The 22403-nt window shown below is 35.8% G+C and overlaps 14 non-coding genes across 14 annotated transcripts; all 14 read right to left on the bottom strand.

Annotated features, from left to right (window-relative positions):
• Positions 1 to 3736: 3736 nt before the first annotated feature.
• Positions 3737 to 3857, bottom strand: LOC140356839 (5S ribosomal RNA). The gene has a single exon (XR_011926148.1). It is a non-coding gene; the product is annotated as a 5S ribosomal RNA (ribosomal RNA).
• A 1252-nt stretch (positions 3858 to 5109) lies between these two features.
• Positions 5110 to 5228, bottom strand: LOC140356997 (5S ribosomal RNA). Its single transcript, XR_011926295.1, has one exon. It is a non-coding gene; the product is annotated as a 5S ribosomal RNA (ribosomal RNA).
• Positions 5229 to 6482: 1254 nt separating this feature from the next.
• LOC140356996 (5S ribosomal RNA) lies at positions 6483 to 6601 on the bottom strand. Its single transcript, XR_011926294.1, has one exon. It is a non-coding gene; the product is annotated as a 5S ribosomal RNA (ribosomal RNA).
• Positions 6602 to 7856: 1255 nt separating this feature from the next.
• LOC140356891 (5S ribosomal RNA) lies at positions 7857 to 7977 on the bottom strand. The gene has a single exon (XR_011926198.1). It is a non-coding gene; the product is annotated as a 5S ribosomal RNA (ribosomal RNA).
• Positions 7978 to 9231: 1254 nt separating this feature from the next.
• On the bottom strand, positions 9232 to 9352 carry LOC140356890 (5S ribosomal RNA). The gene has a single exon (XR_011926197.1). It is a non-coding gene; the product is annotated as a 5S ribosomal RNA (ribosomal RNA).
• A 1252-nt stretch (positions 9353 to 10604) lies between these two features.
• Positions 10605 to 10725, bottom strand: LOC140356889 (5S ribosomal RNA). Its single transcript, XR_011926196.1, has one exon. It is a non-coding gene; the product is annotated as a 5S ribosomal RNA (ribosomal RNA).
• Positions 10726 to 11977: 1252 nt separating this feature from the next.
• On the bottom strand, positions 11978 to 12098 carry LOC140356887 (5S ribosomal RNA). Its single transcript, XR_011926194.1, has one exon. It is a non-coding gene; the product is annotated as a 5S ribosomal RNA (ribosomal RNA).
• Positions 12099 to 13351: 1253 nt separating this feature from the next.
• Positions 13352 to 13470, bottom strand: LOC140356995 (5S ribosomal RNA). The gene has a single exon (XR_011926293.1). It is a non-coding gene; the product is annotated as a 5S ribosomal RNA (ribosomal RNA).
• Positions 13471 to 14724: 1254 nt separating this feature from the next.
• LOC140356838 (5S ribosomal RNA) lies at positions 14725 to 14845 on the bottom strand. Its single transcript, XR_011926147.1, has one exon. It is a non-coding gene; the product is annotated as a 5S ribosomal RNA (ribosomal RNA).
• Positions 14846 to 16099: 1254 nt separating this feature from the next.
• LOC140356934 (5S ribosomal RNA) lies at positions 16100 to 16220 on the bottom strand. Its single transcript, XR_011926238.1, has one exon. It is a non-coding gene; the product is annotated as a 5S ribosomal RNA (ribosomal RNA).
• Positions 16221 to 17475: 1255 nt separating this feature from the next.
• On the bottom strand, positions 17476 to 17596 carry LOC140356924 (5S ribosomal RNA). The gene has a single exon (XR_011926230.1). It is a non-coding gene; the product is annotated as a 5S ribosomal RNA (ribosomal RNA).
• Positions 17597 to 18848: 1252 nt separating this feature from the next.
• On the bottom strand, positions 18849 to 18967 carry LOC140356993 (5S ribosomal RNA). Its single transcript, XR_011926291.1, has one exon. It is a non-coding gene; the product is annotated as a 5S ribosomal RNA (ribosomal RNA).
• A 1252-nt stretch (positions 18968 to 20219) lies between these two features.
• Positions 20220 to 20338, bottom strand: LOC140356816 (5S ribosomal RNA). The gene has a single exon (XR_011926125.1). It is a non-coding gene; the product is annotated as a 5S ribosomal RNA (ribosomal RNA).
• Positions 20339 to 21594: 1256 nt separating this feature from the next.
• On the bottom strand, positions 21595 to 21715 carry LOC140356837 (5S ribosomal RNA). Its single transcript, XR_011926146.1, has one exon. It is a non-coding gene; the product is annotated as a 5S ribosomal RNA (ribosomal RNA).
• Positions 21716 to 22403: the final 688 nt, after the last annotated feature.

Below are 22403 nucleotides of genomic sequence, written 5' to 3'. Positions count from 1 at the left end.
ATTCCTCGGTGATGAAACTAACCCAAAATAAATATCTAAAGTGGAGTGATCACTCAAGCCTGACCACTTGTAGGAAGCACCACTGACTCTCTGTGCCAGGTCTGAGGAGGCAAAACAGAGGTCAATGCGGGACTGCTTCAGGACGCCCTGGACGACCTGCCGCCTGGAGAAATCCTTCAGGAAGGGGTGGACGAACCGCCACACCTCCGTCAGGTTCCTGCTGGCGGCTTCTTCCAACAGGGCTGTCCTGGCAGTGCTGTTTTTAAAAGAGTTGTTAATGCCGATGTCTGTCTTGCAAAGTGTTGTATTAAAGTCACCGATTATGATTGTATTGTCGTTCGCAAAGCGAAATATTTTTTTGAAGAATTGCCTCCTCAGACCATCATCGTTCGGGGCGTAGATGTTAATTAGTCTGAACTTCACTGTGTCCGTGAAGTCCAGGACCAGGAAGGAGCCCTCTGGGTCGGCGTGTACCAGGGTGGGTTGGCCTAAGACACCAGGCCTCACCACCGTGGCCACACCGCGCGAGCACGCCGTGCCCAGGGCCCAAAATACAGAGCCTACTCCCATGCTCCGCACTTGTTGCGCGTGGCTGACATCCCAGTGCGTTTCTTGGATGCAGAGCACGTCCCACTTGGAAAAGTGTAACGCGCTCTGCATCCGCACTGGGCTCCGCAGGCCGCCTGCGTTCCAAGAGGACAAGGAGAACGCCATTAAGAGGAGACCTTGGAGGATGTAACCCATCTTTTATTTAGACTTCTTTTTGGCGCCCGTCGCATCCGACTGCCACACTCTTTTTCTGACTTCACGGGTGGAGAAATCCATGAAGTCATCATTAAAAACAGTCTCGAGCTCACCTCGTGGGGCAGAGCTGCGTGTGGAGGATGGTGGGTTGATGGAGCTTTCTGCTGGCGCTTTTGAGGTGGTTGGAACGGAGGAGGCAGAGCCGCTCTCAGCAGCAGCGCCCTCTCCGTCTCCTGCCACCTGCTTCCTGCGTCTTGCCCCTTTCTTATCCTTCTTCTCCACCTGTCCCCTCTTACCACCGTCCGACTGGAGCTTGGGATCATCACCCAGCCCTGTGGTGATGTCCCCCCCTTTGGAGGTAAGATGCGGGGCCTGTCCCGCACCCATCCTCCTCCCGGGTTCAGCCTCTTCCTCCACGGGCTTAGGAGTTGGACCCTCACGAGTCCCCTCCCTCTGGTCAGGAGGAGCAGTTTGTCCTGCTCCCACCTTCCCAGACGCCAGCGCTGAGCCGAGCACCATCTCCAGTGCGACGGACGCCTCCTCGTCTGAGGAGTCAGAGGAGCAAGAGGAGCCAGACACCTCTGGCTCCCCTGACTCCTCCACAGCCTCCTCCTCCAAAAACTCCTCTACTTCGGAGAGAGCAGTTGCGGGCACGTTCTGGGCCACGTCACTGCTCTCTCCTCCAATGCCGTCCTCCCTGTCCTCCCCTCTGTCCTCCCCTCTGTCCTCCTCTCTGTCCTCCTCTCTGTCCTCCTCTCTGTCACCCGCACCACACGGACATAAGTGGCGGAACATGCGGCACTCTCTGCACTTCGGGGCCCGCTGCGCGACGCACTCGCGCGCGTAATGCCCCTGGCTCCCGCAGTTGCGGCACAGAAAGTCAGGGCACTCCCTCAGAATATGGCCAGGCTGGAGACACCCCCTACACACCCGCACCTGCCTGTCGTGTATTACCCTGAAGTACTCGGGGCCCCCCGCGGTGTCAAACCTGACAGAATACGGTAAGGACTGCACCGTGTCCGTGAACCTTACCCGTACAAACCTGGTGCCGTCCGCCACGTTCGTCCCCGGCCACATTCTCCTCCTCACCTCGGAGACCGCAGAGACCCCCCAGGCGTAGAGCTTGGCCAGGATCTCCTCGTCCTCGATATAAGCCGGCAGCCCCATGAAGGACACGACCAGCTCATCCACCGAGATGTCACGGGCGTGAACCCTGACTCCTCCAATGCAGTACCCGTCCAGGAGCCGCTCCTTCGCTTTGGTGGTACTGACGGTTACTTCATATTTGTCCTTCGAGATGAGTCTGCATGCTACTATGGAGCCGCACACCTCCTGTGTCGCTTTTAAGAATGCAAGTGGCGTGATTTGTGCTCCCTCCGTCAACTCCAACACCACAGTGAGTTCTTTCATAAATTTCATTCTTCTTTCTTCGTTCTTTCTATTATTTACAGATTCATTCAGACTTTTCCTTGCCTTTGTCGTGTCCATTCCAGTGTCCGATGCCGTGTTGTCCGTCCTTTGAGCCATGCTCACAAAAAAACAAAAAATCCACCTCCCAGTAAGTTTACTGGGAGGGGAACAAACAAAAGAACTGCAAAAAGTAAATGAAAATGATCAAAATAACGATTAAAAACTCAAAAAAACTCCCAAACCTCCAGCTCCAGACCATGCAGCACACCACAAATTGCACGCACCTGCACTGATTGCAAAGGGGCGGGTCCAGGGTGGTATGGCCGTGAGCGAAGGGCTCTGGGGTGGAGACTGCTTTTATATCCATGTTTCACCAGCTCCAGATGGGGAATGGGACTCGTGCTTTTCCAGGAGGAACAGACAAGCTTTTCTTGTCAACTTGACTCTTTCAACCTAAAGAAAACCCTGCTCAAATGTAAGAGTCAATGTTTCAAGACACCTTTTGGGCTTTCTTTATCATTTGGCCATTTCCCTGCTTTTAGCCTGAATATTATTCTATTATTCCTATGTGTTTTGGCATAAAATACTCTGTTTCCATGAAATACATAGAAAATACCATATAGGCACCACCTGTTTAGTCAAAATAAGTTTTTAGTTTTGTAAATCATTTCAAAAAATGCTGATGGCGCCTGGTATTTTTGCATAAATTACTCTCAAAATGTACAAAAGTAGCAGGACAGCAATGTTTTGCTTAGTTTTTGCTTAAAATACTCTTTTTATCTTTAATTTACACTCAATTGTTTCAAAAAATGCTTTCCGCACCTGATATTTTTTACATATTTTTTTACAAGCTTCAAAATATTTTTGGGGGCATAAAATATTCTCTCAAATGTACAAAAGTAGCAGGACAACAATTTTTTTTTTTTTTTTGCATTAATACTTTTTTTTTTTTTTTTATAAAACAGGTAAATTGTGCTGAACATTTTTACATACTTTTAACAGGCTTCAAAATATATATATATATTTTTTGGCCTAAAATACTCTCAAATGTACAAAAGTAGCAAGACAGTAAAGTTTTGTTTTGATTTTTTTGCTTAAAATACTCTATATTTTTATCTTTATTTTACACTCAATTGTTTAAAAAATGCTTTCAGCACCTGGTATTTTTTACATACTTTTTACAAGCTTCAAAATATTTTTGGGGCATAAAATACTCGCTCAAAATGTACAAAAGTAGCAGGACAACAATGTTTCTCAGGGGTTTCTTGGGGCATAAATACTCTTTTTTTATTTTTTATTAAACAGGTCAATTGCGTTGAAAATTGCTTTCAGCACCTGGTATTTTTACATCCTTTTTTACAAGTTTCAGAATATATTTTTTGGTCATAAAAGACTCTAAATGTACAAAAGTAGCAGGACAGCTCCCTCTGCTGTCCATATTCTAAATGGCAGTTTGTACAAAAATGTGTGATTTTAAAGTCAAATTGACTGTGTTTTTGGTTCCACTTTAGTTTCAAAATATGCACACATACTGTGTTTCTTTGTTTCTTTGTCTGTTGAAGGCTTTACAAAAGAAGATAAAAGCTTACAGCACCTGGTATTCCCAGGCGCTGTCTCCCATCCAAGTACTAACCAGGCCCAACCCTGCTTAGCTTCCGAGATCAGACGAGATCGGGCGTGTTCAGGGTGGTATGGCCGTAAGCGAAGGGCTCTGGGGTGGAGACTGCTTTTATATCCATGTTTCACCAGCTCCAGATGGGGAATGGGACTCGTGCTTTTCCAGGAGGAACAGACAAGCTTTTCTTGTCAACTTGACTCTTTCAACCTAAAGAAAACCCTGCTCAAATGTAAGAGTCAATGTTTCAAGACACCTTTTGGGCTTTCTTTATCATTTGGCCATTTCCCTGCTTTTAGCCTGAATATTATTCTATTATTCCTATGTGTTTTGGCATAAAATACTCTGTTTCCATGAAATACATAGAAAATACCATATAGGCACCACCTGTTTAGTCAAAATAAGTTTTTAGTTTTGTAAATCATTTCAAAAAATGCTGATGGCGCCTGGTATTTTTGCATAAATTACTCTCAAAATGTACAAAAGTAGCAGGACAGCAATGTTTTGCTTAGTTTTTGCTTAAAATACTCTTTTTATCTTTAATTTACACTCAATTGTTTCAAAAAATGCTTTCCGCACCTGATATTTTTACATATTTTTTTACAAGCTTCAAAATATTTTTGGGGGCATAAAATATTCTCTCAAATGTACAAAAGTAGCAGGACAACAATGTTTTTTTTTTTTTTGCATTAATACTCTTTTTTTTTTTTTTTTATAAAACAGGTAAATTGTGCTGAACATTTTTACATACTTTTAACAGGCTTCAAAATATATATATATATTTTTTGGCCTAAAATACTCTCAAATGTACAAAAGTAGCAAGACAGTAAAGTTTTGTTTTGATTTTTTTGCTTAAAATACTCTATATTTTTATCTTTATTTTACACTCAATTGTTTAAAAAATGCTTTCAGCACCTGGTATTTTTTACATACTTTTTACAAGCTTCAAAATATTTTTGGGGCATAAAATACTCGCTCAAAATGTACAAAAGTAGCAGGACAACAATGTTTCTCAGGGGTTTCTTGGGGCATAAATACTCTTTTTTTATTTTTTATTAAACAGGTCAATTGCGTTGAAAATTGCTTTCAGCACCTGGTATTTTTACATCCTTTTTTACAAGTTTCAGAATATATTTTTTGGTCATAAAAGACTCTAAATGTACAAAAGTAGCAGGACAGCTCCCTCTGCTGTCCATATTCTAAATGGCAGTTTGTACAAAAATGTGTGATTTTAAAGTCAAATTGACTGTGTTTTTGGTTCCACTTTAGTTTCAAAATATGCACACATACTGTGTTTCTTTGTTTCTTTGTCTGTTGAAGGCTTTACAAAAGAAGATAAAAGCTTACAGCACCTGGTATTCCCAGGCGGTCTCCCATCCAAGTACTAACCAGGCCCGACCCTGCTTAGCTTCCGAGATCAGACGAGATCGGGCGTGTTCAGGGTGGTATGGCCGTAAGCGAAGGGCTCTGGGGTGGAGACTGCTTTTATATCCATGTTTCACCAGCTCCAGATGGGGAATGGGACTCGTGCTTTTCCAGGAGGAACAGACAAGCTTTTCTTGTCAACTTGACTCTTTCAACCTAAAGAAAACCCTGCTCAAATGTAAGAGTCAATGTTTCAAGACACCTTTTGGGCTTTCTTTATCATTTGGCCATTTCCCTGCTTTTAGCCTGAATATTATTCTATTATTCCTATGTGTTTTGGCATAAAATACTCTGTTTCCATGAAATACATAGAAAATACCATATAGGCACCACCTGTTTAGTCAAAATAAGTTTTTAGTTTTGTAAATCATTTCAAAAAATGCTGATGGCGCCTGGTATTTTTGCATAAATTACTCTCAAAATGTACAAAAGTAGCAGGACAGCAATGTTTTGCTTAGTTTTTGCTTAAAATACTCTTTTTATCTTTAATTTACACTCAATTGTTTCAAAAAATGCTTTCCGCACCTGATATTTTTACATATTTTTTTACAAGCTTCAAAATATTTTTGGGGGCATAAAATATTCTCTCAAATGTACAAAAGTAGCAGGACAACAATTTTTTTTTTTTTTTTGCATTAATACTCTTTTTTTTTTTTTTTTATAAAACAGGTAAATTGTGCTGAACATTTTTACATACTTTTAACAGGCTTCAAAATATATATATATATATTTTTTGGCCTAAAATACTCTCAAATGTACAAAAGTAGCAAGACAGTAAAGTTTTGTTTTGATTTTTTTGCTTAAAATACTCTATATTTTTATCTTTATTTTACACTCAATTGTTTAAAAAATGCTTTCAGCACCTGGTATTTTTTACATACTTTTTACAAGCTTCAAAATATTTTTGGGGCATAAAATACTCGCTCAAAATGTACAAAAGTAGCAGGACAACAATGTTTCTCAGGGGTTTCTTGGGGCATAAATACTCTTTTTTTATTTTTTATTAAACAGGTCAATTGCGTTGAAAATTGCTTTCAGCACCTGGTATTTTTACATCCTTTTTTACAAGTTTCAGAATATATTTTTTGGTCATAAAAGACTCTAAATGTACAAAAGTAGCAGGACAGCTCCCTCTGCTGTCCATATTCTAAATGGCAGTTTGTACAAAAATGTGTGATTTTAAAGTCAAATTGACTGTGTTTTTGGTTCCACTTTAGTTTCAAAATATGCACACATACTGTGTTTCTTTGTTTCTTTGTCTGTTGAAGGCTTTACAAAAGAAGATAAAAGCTTACAGCACCTGGTATTCCCAGGCGGTCTCCCATCCAAGTACTAACCAGGCCCGACCCTGCTTAGCTTCCGAGATCAGACGAGATCGGGCGTGTTCAGGGTGGTATGGCCGTAAGCGAAGGGCTCTGGGGTGGAGACTGCTTTTATATCCATGTTTCACCAGCTCCAGATGGGGAATGGGACTCGTGCTTTTCCAGGAGGAACAGACAAGCTTTTCTTGTCAACTTGACTCTTTCAACCTAAAGAAAACCCTGCTCAAATGTAAGAGTCAATGTTTCAAGACACCTTTTGGGCTTTCTTTATCATTTGGCCATTTCCCTGCTTTTAGCCTGAATATTATTCTATTATTCCTATGTGTTTTGGCATAAAATACTCTGTTTCCATGAAATACATAGAAAATACCATATAGGCACCACCTGTTTAGTCAAAATAAGTTTTTAGTTTTGTAAATCATTTCAAAAAATGCTGATGGCGCCTGGTATTTTTGCATAAATTACTCTCAAAATGTACAAAAGTAGCAGGACAGCAATGTTTTGCTTAGTTTTTGCTTAAAATACTCTTTTTATCTTTAATTTACACTCAATTGTTTCAAAAAATGCTTTCCGCACCTGATATTTTTACATATTTTTTTACAAGCTTCAAAATATTTTTGGGGGCATAAAATATTCTCTCAAATGTACAAAAGTAGCAGGACAACAATGTTTTTTTTTTTTTTGCATTAATACTCTTTTTTTTTTTTTATATATATAAAACAGGTAAATTGTGCTGAACATTTTTACATACTTTTAACAGGCTTCAAAATATATATATATATTTTTTGGCCTAAAATACTCTCAAATGTACAAAAGTAGCAAGACAGTAAAGTTTTGTTTTGATTTTTTTGCTTAAAATACTCTATATTTTTATCTTTATTTTACACTCAATTGTTTAAAAAATGCTTTCAGCACCTGGTATTTTTTACATACTTTTTACAAGCTTCAAAATATTTTTGGGGCATAAAATACTCGCTCAAAATGTACAAAAGTAGCAGGACAACAATGTTTCTCAGGGGTTTCTTGGGGCATAAATACTCTTTTTTTATTTTTTATTAAACAGGTCAATTGCGTTGAAAATTGCTTTCAGCACCTGGTATTTTTACATCCTTTTTTACAAGTTTCAGAATATATTTTTTGGTCATAAAAGACTCTAAATGTACAAAAGTAGCAGGACAGCTCCCTCTGCTGTCCATATTCTAAATGGCAGTTTGTACAAAAATGTGTGATTTTAAAGTCAAATTGACTGTGTTTTTGGTTCCACTTTAGTTTCAAAATATGCACACATACTGTGTTTCTTTGTTTCTTTGTCTGTTGAAGGCTTTACAAAAGAAGATAAAAGCTTACAGCACCTGGTATTCCCAGGCGCTGTCTCCCATCCAAGTACTAACCAGGCCCGACCCTGCTTAGCTTCCGAGATCAGACGAGATCGGGCGTGTTCAGGGTGGTATGGCCGTAAGCGAAGGGCTCTGGGGTGGAGACTGCTTTTATATCCATGTTTCACCAGCTCCAGATGGGGAATGGGACTCGTGCTTTTCCAGGAGGAACAGACAAGCTTTTCTTGTCAACTTGACTCTTTCAACCTAAAGAAAACCCTGCTCAAATGTAAGAGTCAATGTTTCAAGACACCTTTTGGGCTTTCTTTATCATTTGGCCATTTCCCTGCTTTTAGCCTGAATATTATTCTATTATTCCTATGTGTTTTGGCATAAAATACTCTGTTTCCATGAAATACATAGAAAATACCATATAGGCACCACCTGTTTAGTCAAAATAAGTTTTTAGTTTTGTAAATCATTTCAAAAAATGCTGATGGCGCCTGGTATTTTTGCATAAATTACTCTCAAAATGTACAAAAGTAGCAGGACAGCAATGTTTTGCTTAGTTTTTGCTTAAAATACTCTTTTTTATCTTTAATTTACACTCAATTGTTTCAAAAAATGCTTTCCGCACCTGATATTTTTTACATATTTTTTTACAAGCTTCAAAATATTTTTGGGGGCATAAAATATTCTCTCAAATGTACAAAAGTAGCAGGACAACAATTTTTTTTTTTTTTTTGCATTAATACTCTTTTTTTTTTTTTTTTATAAAACAGGTAAATTGTGCTGAACATTTTTACATACTTTTAACAGGCTTCAAAATATATATATATATTTTTTGGCCTAAAATACTCTCAAATGTACAAAAGTAGCAAGACAGTAAAGTTTTGTTTTGATTTTTTTGCTTAAAATACTCTATATTTTTATCTTTATTTTACACTCAATTGTTTAAAAAATGCTTTCAGCACCTGGTATTTTTTACATACTTTTTACAAGCTTCAAAATATTTTTGGGGCATAAAATACTCGCTCAAAATGTACAAAAGTAGCAGGACAACAATGTTTCTCAGGGGTTTCTTGGGGCATAAATACTCTTTTTTTATTTTTTATTAAACAGGTCAATTGCGTTGAAAATTGCTTTCAGCACCTGGTATTTTTACATCCTTTTTTACAAGTTTCAGAATATATTTTTTGGTCATAAAAGACTCTAAATGTACAAAAGTAGCAGGACAGCTCCCTCTGCTGTCCATATTCTAAATGGCAGTTTGTACAAAAATGTGTGATTTTAAAGTCAAATTGACTGTGTTTTTGGTTCCACTTTAGTTTCAAAATATGCACACATACTGTGTTTCTTTGTTTCTTTGTCTGTTGAAGGCTTTACAAAAGAAGATAAAAGCTTACAGCACCTGGTATTCCCAGGCGCTGTCTCCCATCCAAGTACTAACCAGGCCCGACCCTGCTTAGCTTCCGAGATCAGACGAGATCGGGCGTGTTCAGGGTGGTATGGCCGTAAGCGAAGGGCTCTGGGGTGGAGACTGCTTTTATATCCATGTTTCACCAGCTCCAGATGGGGAATGGGACTCGTGCTTTTCCAGGAGGAACAGACAAGCTTTTCTTGTCAACTTGACTCTTTCAACCTAAAGAAAACCCTGCTCAAATGTAAGAGTCAATGTTTCAAGACACCTTTTGGGCTTTCTTTATCATTTGGCCATTTCCCTGCTTTTAGCCTGAATATTATTCTATTATTCCTATGTGTTTTGGCATAAAATACTCTGTTTCCATGAAATACATAGAAAATACCATATAGGCACCACCTGTTTAGTCAAAATAAGTTTTTAGTTTTGTAAATCATTTCAAAAAATGCTGATGGCGCCTGGTATTTTTGCATAAATTACTCTCAAAATGTACAAAAGTAGCAGGACAGCAATGTTTTGCTTAGTTTTTGCTTAAAATACTCTTTTTATCTTTAATTTACACTCAATTGTTTCAAAAAATGCTTTCCGCACCTGATATTTTTACATATTTTTTTACAAGCTTCAAAATATTTTTGGGGGCATAAAATATTCTCTCAAATGTACAAAAGTAGCAGGACAACAATGTTTTTTTTTTTTTTGCATTAATACTCTTTTTTTTTTTTTTTTATAAAACAGGTAAATTGTGCTGAACATTTTTACATACTTTTAACAGGCTTCAAAATATATATATATATTTTTTGGCCTAAAATACTCTCAAATGTACAAAAGTAGCAAGACAGTAAAGTTTTGTTTTGATTTTTTTGCTTAAAATACTCTATATTTTTATCTTTATTTTACACTCAATTGTTTAAAAAATGCTTTCAGCACCTGGTATTTTTTACATACTTTTTACAAGCTTCAAAATATTTTTGGGGCATAAAATACTCGCTCAAAATGTACAAAAGTAGCAGGACAACAATGTTTCTCAGGGGTTTCTTGGGGCATAAATACTCTTTTTTTATTTTTTATTAAACAGGTCAATTGCGTTGAAAATTGCTTTCAGCACCTGGTATTTTTACATCCTTTTTTACAAGTTTCAGAATATATTTTTTGGTCATAAAAGACTCTAAATGTACAAAAGTAGCAGGACAGCTCCCTCTGCTGTCCATATTCTAAATGGCAGTTTGTACAAAAATGTGTGATTTTAAAGTCAAATTGACTGTGTTTTTGGTTCCACTTTAGTTTCAAAATATGCACACATACTGTGTTTCTTTGTTTCTTTGTCTGTTGAAGGCTTTACAAAAGAAGATAAAAGCTTACAGCACCTGGTATTCCCAGGCGCTGTCTCCCATCCAAGTACTAACCAGGCCCGACCCTGCTTAGCTTCCGAGATCAGACGAGATCGGGCGTGTTCAGGGTGGTATGGCCGTAAGCGAAGGGCTCTGGGGTGGAGACTGCTTTTATATCCATGTTTCACCAGCTCCAGATGGGGAATGGGACTCGTGCTTTTCCAGGAGGAACAGACAAGCTTTTCTTGTCAACTTGACTCTTTCAACCTAAAGAAAACCCTGCTCAAATGTAAGAGTCAATGTTTCAAGACACCTTTTGGGCTTTCTTTATCATTTGGCCATTTCCCTGCTTTTAGCCTGAATATTATTCTATTATTCCTATGTGTTTTGGCATAAAATACTCTGTTTCCATGAAATACATAGAAAATACCATATAGGCACCACCTGTTTAGTCAAAATAAGTTTTTAGTTTTGTAAATCATTTCAAAAAATGCTGATGGCGCCTGGTATTTTTGCATAAATTACTCTCAAAATGTACAAAAGTAGCAGGACAGCAATGTTTTGCTTAGTTTTTGCTTAAAATACTCTTTTTATCTTTAATTTACACTCAATTGTTTCAAAAAATGCTTTCCGCACCTGATATTTTTACATATTTTTTTACAAGCTTCAAAATATTTTTGGGGGCATAAAATATTCTCTCAAATGTACAAAAGTAGCAGGACAACAATGTTTTTTTTTTTTTTGCATTAATACTCTTTTTTTTTTTTTTTTATAAAACAGGTAAATTGTGCTGAACATTTTTACATACTTTTAACAGGCTTCAAAATATATATATATATTTTTTGGCCTAAAATACTCTCAAATGTACAAAAGTAGCAAGACAGTAAAGTTTTGTTTTGATTTTTTTGCTTAAAATACTCTATATTTTTATCTTTATTTTACACTCAATTGTTTAAAAAATGCTTTCAGCACCTGGTATTTTTTACATACTTTTTACAAGCTTCAAAATATTTTTGGGGCATAAAATACTCGCTCAAAATGTACAAAAGTAGCAGGACAACAATGTTTCTCAGGGGTTTCTTGGGGCATAAATACTCTTTTTTTATTTTTTATTAAACAGGTCAATTGCGTTGAAAATTGCTTTCAGCACCTGGTATTTTTACATCCTTTTTTACAAGTTTCAGAATATATTTTTTGGTCATAAAAGACTCTAAATGTACAAAAGTAGCAGGACAGCTCCCTCTGCTGTCCATATTCTAAATGGCAGTTTGTACAAAAATGTGTGATTTTAAAGTCAAATTGACTGTGTTTTTGGTTCCACTTTAGTTTCAAAATATGCACACATACTGTGTTTCTTTGTTTCTTTGTCTGTTGAAGGCTTTACAAAAGAAGATAAAAGCTTACAGCACCTGGTATTCCCAGGCGCTGTCTCCCATCCAAGTACTAACCAGGCCCGACCCTGCTTAGCTTCCGAGATCAGACGAGATCGGGCGTGTTCAGGGTGGTATGGCCGTAAGCGAAGGGCTCTGGGGTGGAGACTGCTTTTATATCCATGTTTCACCAGCTCCAGATGGGGAATGGGACTCGTGCTTTTCCAGGAGGAACAGACAAGCTTTTCTTGTCAACTTGACTCTTTCAACCTAAAGAAAACCCTGCTCAAATGTAAGAGTCAATGTTTCAAGACACCTTTTGGGCTTTCTTTATCATTTGGCCATTTCCCTGCTTTTAGCCTGAATATTATTCTATTATTCCTATGTGTTTTGGCATAAAATACTCTGTTTCCATGAAATACATAGAAAATACCATATAGGCACCACCTGTTTAGTCAAAATAAGTTTTTAGTTTTGTAAATCATTTCAAAAAATGCTGATGGCGCCTGGTATTTTTGCATAAATTACTCTCAAAATGTACAAAAGTAGCAGGACAGCAATGTTTTGCTTAGTTTTTGCTTAAAATACTCTTTTTATCTTTAATTTACACTCAATTGTTTCAAAAAATGCTTTCCGCACCTGATATTTTTACATATTTTTTTACAAGCTTCAAAATATTTTTGGGGGCATAAAATATTCTCTCAAATGTACAAAAGTAGCAGGACAACAATGTTTTTTTTTTTTTTGCATTAATACTCTTTTTTTTTTTTTTTTATAAAACAGGTAAATTGTGCTGAACATTTTTACATACTTTTAACAGGCTTCAAAATATATATATATATATTTTTGGCCTAAAATACTCTCAAATGTACAAAAGTAGCAAGACAGTAAAGTTTTGTTTTGATTTTTTTGCTTAAAATACTCTATATTTTTATCTTTATTTTACACTCAATTGTTTAAAAAATGCTTTCAGCACCTGGTATTTTTTACATACTTTTTACAAGCTTCAAAATATTTTTGGGGCATAAAATACTCGCTCAAAATGTACAAAAGTAGCAGGACAACAATGTTTCTCAGGGGTTTCTTGGGGCATAAATACTCTTTTTTTATTTTTTATTAAACAGGTCAATTGCGTTGAAAATTGCTTTCAGCACCTGGTATTTTTACATCCTTTTTTACAAGTTTCAGAATATATTTTTTGGTCATAAAAGACTCTAAATGTACAAAAGTAGCAGGACAGCTCCCTCTGCTGTCCATATTCTAAATGGCAGTTTGTACAAAAATGTGTGATTTTAAAGTCAAATTGACTGTGTTTTTGGTTCCACTTTAGTTTCAAAATATGCACACATACTGTGTTTCTTTGTTTCTTTGTCTGTTGAAGGCTTTACAAAAGAAGATAAAAGCTTACAGCACCTGGTATTCCCAGGCGGTCTCCCATCCAAGTACTAACCAGGCCCGACCCTGCTTAGCTTCCGAGATCAGACGAGATCGGGCGTGTTCAGGGTGGTATGGCCGTAAGCGAAGGGCTCTGGGGTGGAGACTGCTTTTATATCCATGTTTCACCAGCTCCAGATGGGGAATGGGACTCGTGCTTTTCCAGGAGGAACAGACAAGCTTTTCTTGTCAACTTGACTCTTTCAACCTAAAGAAAACCCTGCTCAAATGTAAGAGTCAATGTTTCAAGACACCTTTTGGGCTTTCTTTATCATTTGGCCATTTCCCTGCTTTTAGCCTGAATATTATTCTATTATTCCTATGTGTTTTGGCATAAAATACTCTGTTTCCATGAAATACATAGAAAATACCATATAGGCACCACCTGTTTAGTCAAAATAAGTTTTTAGTTTTGTAAATCATTTCAAAAAATGCTGATGGCGCCTGGTATTTTTGCATAAATTACTCTCAAAATGTACAAAAGTAGCAGGACAGCAATGTTTTGCTTAGTTTTTGCTTAAAATACTCTTTTTTATCTTTAATTTACACTCAATTGTTTCAAAAAATGCTTTCCGCACCTGATATTTTTTACATATTTTTTTACAAGCTTCAAAATATTTTTGGGGGCATAAAATATTCTCTCAAATGTACAAAAGTAGCAGGACAACAATTTTTTTTTTTTTTTTTGCATTAATACTCTTTTTTTTTTTTTTTATAAAACAGGTAAATTGTGCTGAACATTTTTACATACTTTTAACAGGCTTCAAAATATATATATATATATTTTGGCCTAAAATACTCTCAAATGTACAAAAGTAGCAAGACAGTAAAGTTTTGTTTTGATTTTTTTGCTTAAAATACTCTATATTTTTATCTTTATTTTACACTCAATTGTTTAAAAAATGCTTTCAGCACCTGGTATTTTTTACATACTTTTTACAAGCTTCAAAATATTTTTGGGGCATAAAATACTCGCTCAAAATGTACAAAAGTAGCAGGACAACAATGTTTCTCAGGGGTTTCTTGGGGCATAAATACTCTTTTTTTATTTTTTATTAAACAGGTCAATTGCGTTGAAAATTGCTTTCAGCACCTGGTATTTTTACATCCTTTTTTACAAGTTTCAGAATATATTTTTTGGTCATAAAAGACTCTAAATGTACAAAAGTAGCAGGACAGCTCCCTCTGCTGTCCATATTCTAAATGGCAGTTTGTACAAAAATGTGTGATTTTAAAGTCAAATTGACTGTGTTTTTGGTTCCACTTTAGTTTCAAAATATGCACACATACTGTGTTTCTTTGTTTCTTTGTCTGTTGAAGGCTTTACAAAAGAAGATAAAAGCTTACAGCACCTGGTATTCCCAGGCGCTGTCTCCCATCCAAGTACTAACCAGGCCCAACCCTGCTTAGCTTCCGAGATCAGACGAGATCGGGCGTGTTCAGGGTGGTATGGCCGTAAGCGAAGGGCTCTGGGGTGGAGACTGCTTTTATATCCATGTTTCACCAGCTCCAGATGGGGAATGGGACTCGTGCTTTTCCAGGAGGAACAGACAAGCTTTTCTTGTCAACTTGACTCTTTCAACCTAAAGAAAACCCTGCTCAAATGTAAGAGTCAATGTTTCAAGACACCTTTTGGGCTTTCTTTATCATTTGGCCATTTCCCTGCTTTTAGCCTGAATATTATTCTATTATTCCTATGTGTTTTGGCATAAAATACTCTGTTTCCATGAAATACATAGAAAATACCATATAGGCACCACCTGTTTAGTCAAAATAAGTTTTTAGTTTTGTAAATCATTTCAAAAAATGCTGATGGCGCCTGGTATTTTTGCATAAATTACTCTCAAAATGTACAAAAGTAGCAGGACAGCAATGTTTTGCTTAGTTTTTGCTTAAAATACTCTTTTTTATCTTTAATTTACACTCAATTGTTTCAAAAAATGCTTTCCGCACCTGATATTTTTTACATATTTTTTTACAAGCTTCAAAATATTTTTGGGGGCATAAAATATTCTCTCAAATGTACAAAAGTAGCAGGACAACAATTTTTTTTTTTTTTTTGCATTAATACTCTTTTTTTTTTTTTTTTATAAAACAGGTAAATTGTGCTGAACATTTTTACATACTTTTAACAGGCTTCAAAATATATATATATATTTTTTGGCCTAAAATACTCTCAAATGTACAAAAGTAGCAAGACAGTAAAGTTTTGTTTTGATTTTTTTGCTTAAAATACTCTATATTTTTATCTTTATTTTACACTCAATTGTTTAAAAAATGCTTTCAGCACCTGGTATTTTTTACATACTTTTTACAAGCTTCAAAATATTTTTGGGGCATAAAATACTCGCTCAAAATGTACAAAAGTAGCAGGACAACAATGTTTCTCAGGGGTTTCTTGGGGCATAAATACTCTTTTTTTATTTTTTATTAAACAGGTCAATTGCGTTGAAAATTGCTTTCAGCACCTGGTATTTTTACATCCTTTTTTACAAGTTTCAGAATATATTTTTTGGTCATAAAAGACTCTAAATGTACAAAAGTAGCAGGACAGCTCCCTCTGCTGTCCATATTCTAAATGGCAGTTTGTACAAAAATGTGTGATTTTAAAGTCAAATTGACTGTGTTTTTGGTTCCACTTTAGTTTCAAAATATGCACACATACTGTGTTTCTTTGTTTCTTTGTCTGTTGAAGGCTTTACAAAAGAAGATAAAAGCTTATAGCACCTGGTATTCCCAGGCGCTGTCTCCCATCCAAGTACTAACCAGGCCCGACCCTGCTTAGCTTCCGAGATCAGACGAGATCGGGCGTGTTCAGGGTGGTATGGCCGTAAGCGAAGGGCTCTGGGGTGGAGACTGCTTTTATATCCATGTTTCACCAGCTCCAGATGGGGAATGGGACTCGTGCTTTTCCAGGAGGAACAGACAAGCTTTTCTTGTCAACTTGACTCTTTCAACCTAAAGAAAACCCTGCTCAAATGTAAGAGTCAATGTTTCAAGACACCTTTTGGGCTTTCTTTATCATTTGGCCATTTCCCTGCTTTTAGCCTGAATATTATTCCATTATTCCTATGTGTTTTGGCATAAAATACTCTGTTTCCATGAAATACATAGAAAATACCATATAGGCACCACCTGTTTAGTCAAAATAAGTTTTTAGTTTTGTAAATCATTTCAAAAAATGCTGATGGCGCCTGGTATTTTTGCATAAATTACTCTCAAAATGTACAAAAGTAGCAGGACAGCAATGTTTTGCTTAGTTTTTGCTTAAAATACTCTTTTTTATCTTTAATTTACACTCAATTGTTTCAAAAAATGCTTTCCGCACCTGATATTTTTTACATATTTTTTTACAAGCTTCAAAATATTTTTGGGGGCATAAAATATTCTCTCAAATGTACAAAAGTAGCAGGACAACAATTTTTTTTTTTTTTTTGCATTAATACTCTTTTTTTTTTTTTTTATAAAACAGGTAAATTGTGCTGAACATTTTTACATACTTTTAACAGGCTTCAAAATATATATATATATATTTTTTGGCCTAAAATACTCTCAAATGTACAAAAGTAGCAAGACAGTAAAGTTTTGTTTTGATTTTTTTGCTTAAAATACTCTATATTTTTATCTTTATTTTACACTCAATTGTTTAAAAAATGCTTTCAGCACCTGGTATTTTTTACATACTTTTTACAAGCTTCAAAATATTTTTGGGGCATAAAATACTCGCTCAAAATGTACAAAAGTAGCAGGACAACAATGTTTCTCAGGGGTTTCTTGGGGCATAAATACTCTTTTTTTATTTTTTATTAAACAGGTCAATTGCGTTGAAAATTGCTTTCAGCACCTGGTATTTTTACATCCTTTTTTACAAGTTTCAGAATATATTTTTTGGTCATAAAAGACTCTAAATGTACAAAAGTAGCAGGACAGCTCCCTCTGCTGTCCATATTCTAAATGGCAGTTTGTACAAAAATGTGTGATTTTAAAGTCAAATTGACTGTGTTTTTGGTTCCACTTTAGTTTCAAAATATGCACACATACTGTGTTTCTTTGTTTCTTTGTCTGTTGAAGGCTTTACAAAAGAAGATAAAAGCTTACAGCACCTGGTATTCCCAGGCGCTGTCTCCCATCCAAGTACTAACCAGGCCCGACCCTGCTTAGCTTCCAAGATCAGACGAGATCGGGCGTGTTCAGGGTGGTATGGCCGTAAGCGAAGGGCTCTGGGGTGGAGACTGCTTTTATATCCATGTTTCACCAGCTCCAGATGGGGAATGGGACTCGTGCTTTTCCAGGAGGAACAGACAAGCTTTTCTTGTCAACTTGACTCTTTCAACCTAAAGAAAACCCTGCTCAAATGTAAGAGTCAATGTTTCAAGACACCTTTTGGGCTTTCTTTATCATTTGGCCATTTCCCTGCTTTTAGCCTGAATATTATTCTATTATTCCTATGTGTTTTGGCATAAAATACTCTGTTTCCATGAAATACATAGAAAATACCATATAGGCACCACCTGTTTAGTCAAAATAAGTTTTTAGTTTTGTAAATCATTTCAAAAAATGCTGATGGCGCCTGGTATTTTTGCATAAATTACTCTCAAAATGTACAAAAGTAGCAGGACAGCAATGTTTTGCTTAGTTTTTGCTTAAAATACTCTTTTTATCTTTAATTTACACTCAATTGTTTCAAAAAATGCTTTCCGCACCTGATATTTTTACATATTTTTTTACAAGCTTCAAAATATTTTTGGGGGCATAAAATATTCTCTCAAATGTACAAAAGTAGCAGGACAACAATGTTTTTTTTTTTTTTGCATTAATACTCTTTTTTTTTTTTTTTTATAAAACAGGTAAATTGTGCTGAACATTTTTACATACTTTTAACAGGCTTCAAAATATATATATATATTTTTTGGCCTAAAATACTCTCAAATGTACAAAAGTAGCAAGACAGTAAAGTTTTGTTTTGATTTTTTTGCTTAAAATACTCTATATTTTTATCTTTATTTTACACTCAATTGTTTAAAAAATGCTTTCAGCACCTGGTATTTTTTACATACTTTTTACAAGCTTCAAAATATTTTTGGGGCATAAAATACTCGCTCAAAATGTACAAAAGTAGCAGGACAACAATGTTTCTCAGGGGTTTCTTGGGGCATAAATACTCTTTTTTTATTTTTTATTAAACAGGTCAATTGCGTTGAAAATTGCTTTCAGCACCTGGTATTTTTACATCCTTTTTTACAAGTTTCAGAATATATTTTTTGGTCATAAAAGACTCTAAATGTACAAAAGTAGCAGGACAGCTCCCTCTGCTGTCCATATTCTAAATGGCAGTTTGTACAAAAATGTGTGATTTTAAAGTCAAATTGACTGTGTTTTTGGTTCCACTTTAGTTTCAAAATATGCACACATACTGTGTTTCTTTGTTTCTTTGTCTGTTGAAGGCTTTACAAAAGAAGATAAAAGCTTACAGCACCTGGTATTCCCAGGCGGTCTCCCATCCAAGTACTAACCAGGCCCGACCCTGCTTAGCTTCCGAGATCAGACGAGATCGGGCGTGTTCAGGGTGGTATGGCCGTAAGCGAAGGGCTCTGGGGTGGAGACTGCTTTTATATCCATGTTTCACCAGCTCCAGATGGGGAATGGGACTCGTGCTTTTCCAGGAGGAACAGACAAGCTTTTCTTGTCAACTTGACTCTTTCAACCTAAAGAAAACCCTGCTCAAATGTAAGAGTCAATGTTTCAAGACACCTTTTGGGCTTTCTTTATCATTTGGCCATTTCCCTGCTTTTAGCCTGAATATTATTCTATTATTCCTATGTGTTTTGGCATAAAATACTCTGTTTCCATGAAATACATAGAAAATACCATATAGGCACCACCTGTTTAGTCAAAATAAGTTTTTAGTTTTGTAAATCATTTCAAAAAATGCTGATGGCGCCTGGTATTTTTGCATAAATTACTCTCAAAATGTACAAAAGTAGCAGGACAGCAATGTTTTGCTTAGTTTTTGCTTAAAATACTCTTTTTATCTTTAATTTACACTCAATTGTTTCAAAAAATGCTTTCCGCACCTGATATTTTTACATATTTTTTTACAAGCTTCAAAATATTTTTGGGGGCATAAAATATTCTCTCAAATGTACAAAAGTAGCAGGACAACAATTTTTTTTTTTTTTTTGCATTAATACTCTTTTTTTTTTTTTTTATAAAACAGGTAAATTGTGCTGAACATTTTTACATACTTTTAACAGGCTTCAAAATATATATATATATTTTTTGGCCTAAAATACTCTCAAATGTACAAAAGTAGCAAGACAGTAAAGTTTTGTTTTGATTTTTTTGCTTAAAATACTCTATATTTTTATCTTTATTTTACACTCAATTGTTTAAAAAATGCTTTCAGCACCTGGTATTTTTTACATACTTTTTACAAGCTTCAAAATATTTTTGGGGCATAAAATACTCGCTCAAAATGTACAAAAGTAGCAGGACAACAATGTTTCTCAGGGGTTTCTTGGGGCATAAATACTCTTTTTTTTATTTTTTATTAAACAGGTCAATTGCGTTGAAAATTGCTTTCAGCACCTGGTATTTTTACATCCTTTTTTACAAGTTTCAGAATATATTTTTTGGTCATAAAAGACTCTAAATGTACAAAAGTAGCAGGACAGCTCCCTCTGCTGTCCATATTCTAAATGGCAGTTTGTACAAAAATGTGTGATTTTAAAGTCAAATTGACTGTGTTTTTGGTTCCACTTTAGTTTCAAAATATGCACACATACTGTGTTTCTTTGTTTCTTTGTCTGTTGAAGGCTTTACAAAAGAAGATAAAAGCTTACAGCACCTGGTATTCCCAGGCGGTCTCCCATCCAAGTACTAACCAGGCCCGACCCTGCTTAGCTTCTGAGATCAGACGAGATCGGGCGTGTTCAGGGTGGTATGGCCGTAAGCGAAGGGCTCTGGGGTGGAGACTGCTTTTATATCCATGTTTCACCAGCTCCAGATGGGGAATGGGACTCGTGCTTTTCCAGGAGGAACAGACAAGCTTTTCTTGTCAACTTGACTCTTTCAACCTAAAGAAAACCCTGCTCAAATGTAAGAGTCAATGTTTCAAGACACCTTTTGGGCTTTCTTTATCATTTGGCCATTTCCCTGCTTTTAGCCTGAATATTATTCTATTATTCCTATGTGTTTTGGCATAAAATACTCTGTTTCCATGAAATACATAGAAAATACCATATAGGCACCACCTGTTTAGTCAAAATAAGTTTTTAGTTTTGTAAATCATTTCAAAAAATGCTGATGGCGCCTGGTATTTTTGCATAAATTACTCTCAAAATGTACAAAAGTAGCAGGACAGCAATGTTTTGCTTAGTTTTTGCTTAAAATACTCTTTTTATCTTTAATTTACACTCAATTGTTTCAAAAAATGCTTTCCGCACCTGATATTTTTACATATTTTTTTACAAGCTTCAAAATATTTTTGGGGGCATAAAATATTCTCTCAAATGTACAAAAGTAGCAGGACAACAATGTTTTTTTTTTTTTTTGCATTAATACTCTTTTTTTTTTTTTATATATATAAAACAGGTAAATTGTGCTGAACATTTTTACATACTTTTAACAGGCTTCAAAATATATATATATATTTTTTGGCCTAAAATACTCTCAAATGTACAAAAGTAGCAAGACAGTAAAGTTTTGTTTTGATTTTTTTGCTTAAAATACTCTATATTTTTATCTTTATTTTACACTCAATTGTTTAAAAAATGCTTTCAGCACCTGGTATTTTTTACATACTTTTTACAAGCTTCAAAATATTTTTGGGGCATAAAATACTCGCTCAAAATGTACAAAAGTAGCAGGACAACAATGTTTCTCAGGGGTTTCTTGGGGCATAAATACTCTTTTTTTATTTTTTATTAAACAGGTCAATTGCGTTGAAAATTGCTTTCAGCACCTGGTATTTTTACATCCTTTTTTACAAGTTTCAGAATATATTTTTTGGTCATAAAAGACTCTAAATGTACAAAAGTAGCAGGACAGCTCCCTCTGCTGTCCATATTCTAAATGGCAGTTTGTACAAAAATGTGTGATTTTAAAGTCAAATTGACTGTGTTTTTGGTTCCACTTTAGTTTCAAAATATGCACACATACTGTGTTTCTTTGTTTCTTTGTCTGTTGAAGGCTTTACAAAAGAAGATAAAAGCTTACAGCACCTGGTATTCCCAGGCGCTGTCTCCCATCCAAGTACTAACCAGGCCCAACCCTGCTTAGCTTCCGAGATCAGACGAGATCGGGCGTGTTCAGGGTGGTATGGCCGTAAGCGAAGGGCTCTGGGGTGGAGACTGCTTTTATATCCATGTTTCACCAGCTCCAGATGGGGAATGGGACTCGTGCTTTTCCAGGAGGAACAGACAAGCTTTTCTTGTCAACTTGACTCTTTCAACCTAAAGAAAACCCTGCTCAAATGTAAGAGTCAATGTTTCAAGACACCTTTTGGGCTTTCTTTATCATTTGGCCATTTCCCTGCTTTTAGCCTGAATATTATTCTATTATTCCTATGTGTTTTGGCATAAAATACTCTGTTTCCATGAAATACATAGAAAATACCATATAGGCACCACCTGTTTAGTCAAAATAAGTTTTTAGTTTTGTAAATCATTTCAAAAAATGCTGATGGCGCCTGGTATTTTTGCATAAATTACTCTCAAAATGTACAAAAGTAGCAGGACAGCAATGTTTTGCTTAGTTTTTGCTTAAAATACTCTTTTTTATCTTTAATTTACACTCAATTGTTTCAAAAAATGCTTTCCGCACCTGATATTTTTTACATATTTTTTTACAAGCTTCAAAATATTTTTGGGGGCATAAAATATTCTCTCAAATGTACAAAAGTAGCAGGACAACAATTTTTTTTTTTTTTTTGCATTAATACTCTTTTTTTTTTTTTTTTATAAAACAGGTAAATTGTGCTGAACATTTTTACATACTTTTAACAGGCTTCAAAATATAT

The sequence above is a fragment of the Eucyclogobius newberryi genome, unplaced genomic scaffold, assembly GCF_026437365.1.
Source record: "Eucyclogobius newberryi isolate DKJ021-1_F unplaced genomic scaffold, fEucNew1.0.hap1 SCAF_12, whole genome shotgun sequence".
Taxonomy (NCBI): Eukaryota; Metazoa; Chordata; class Actinopteri; order Gobiiformes; family Gobiidae; genus Eucyclogobius; species Eucyclogobius newberryi.
This window is presented reverse-complemented; position numbering and strand designations above follow the sequence as displayed.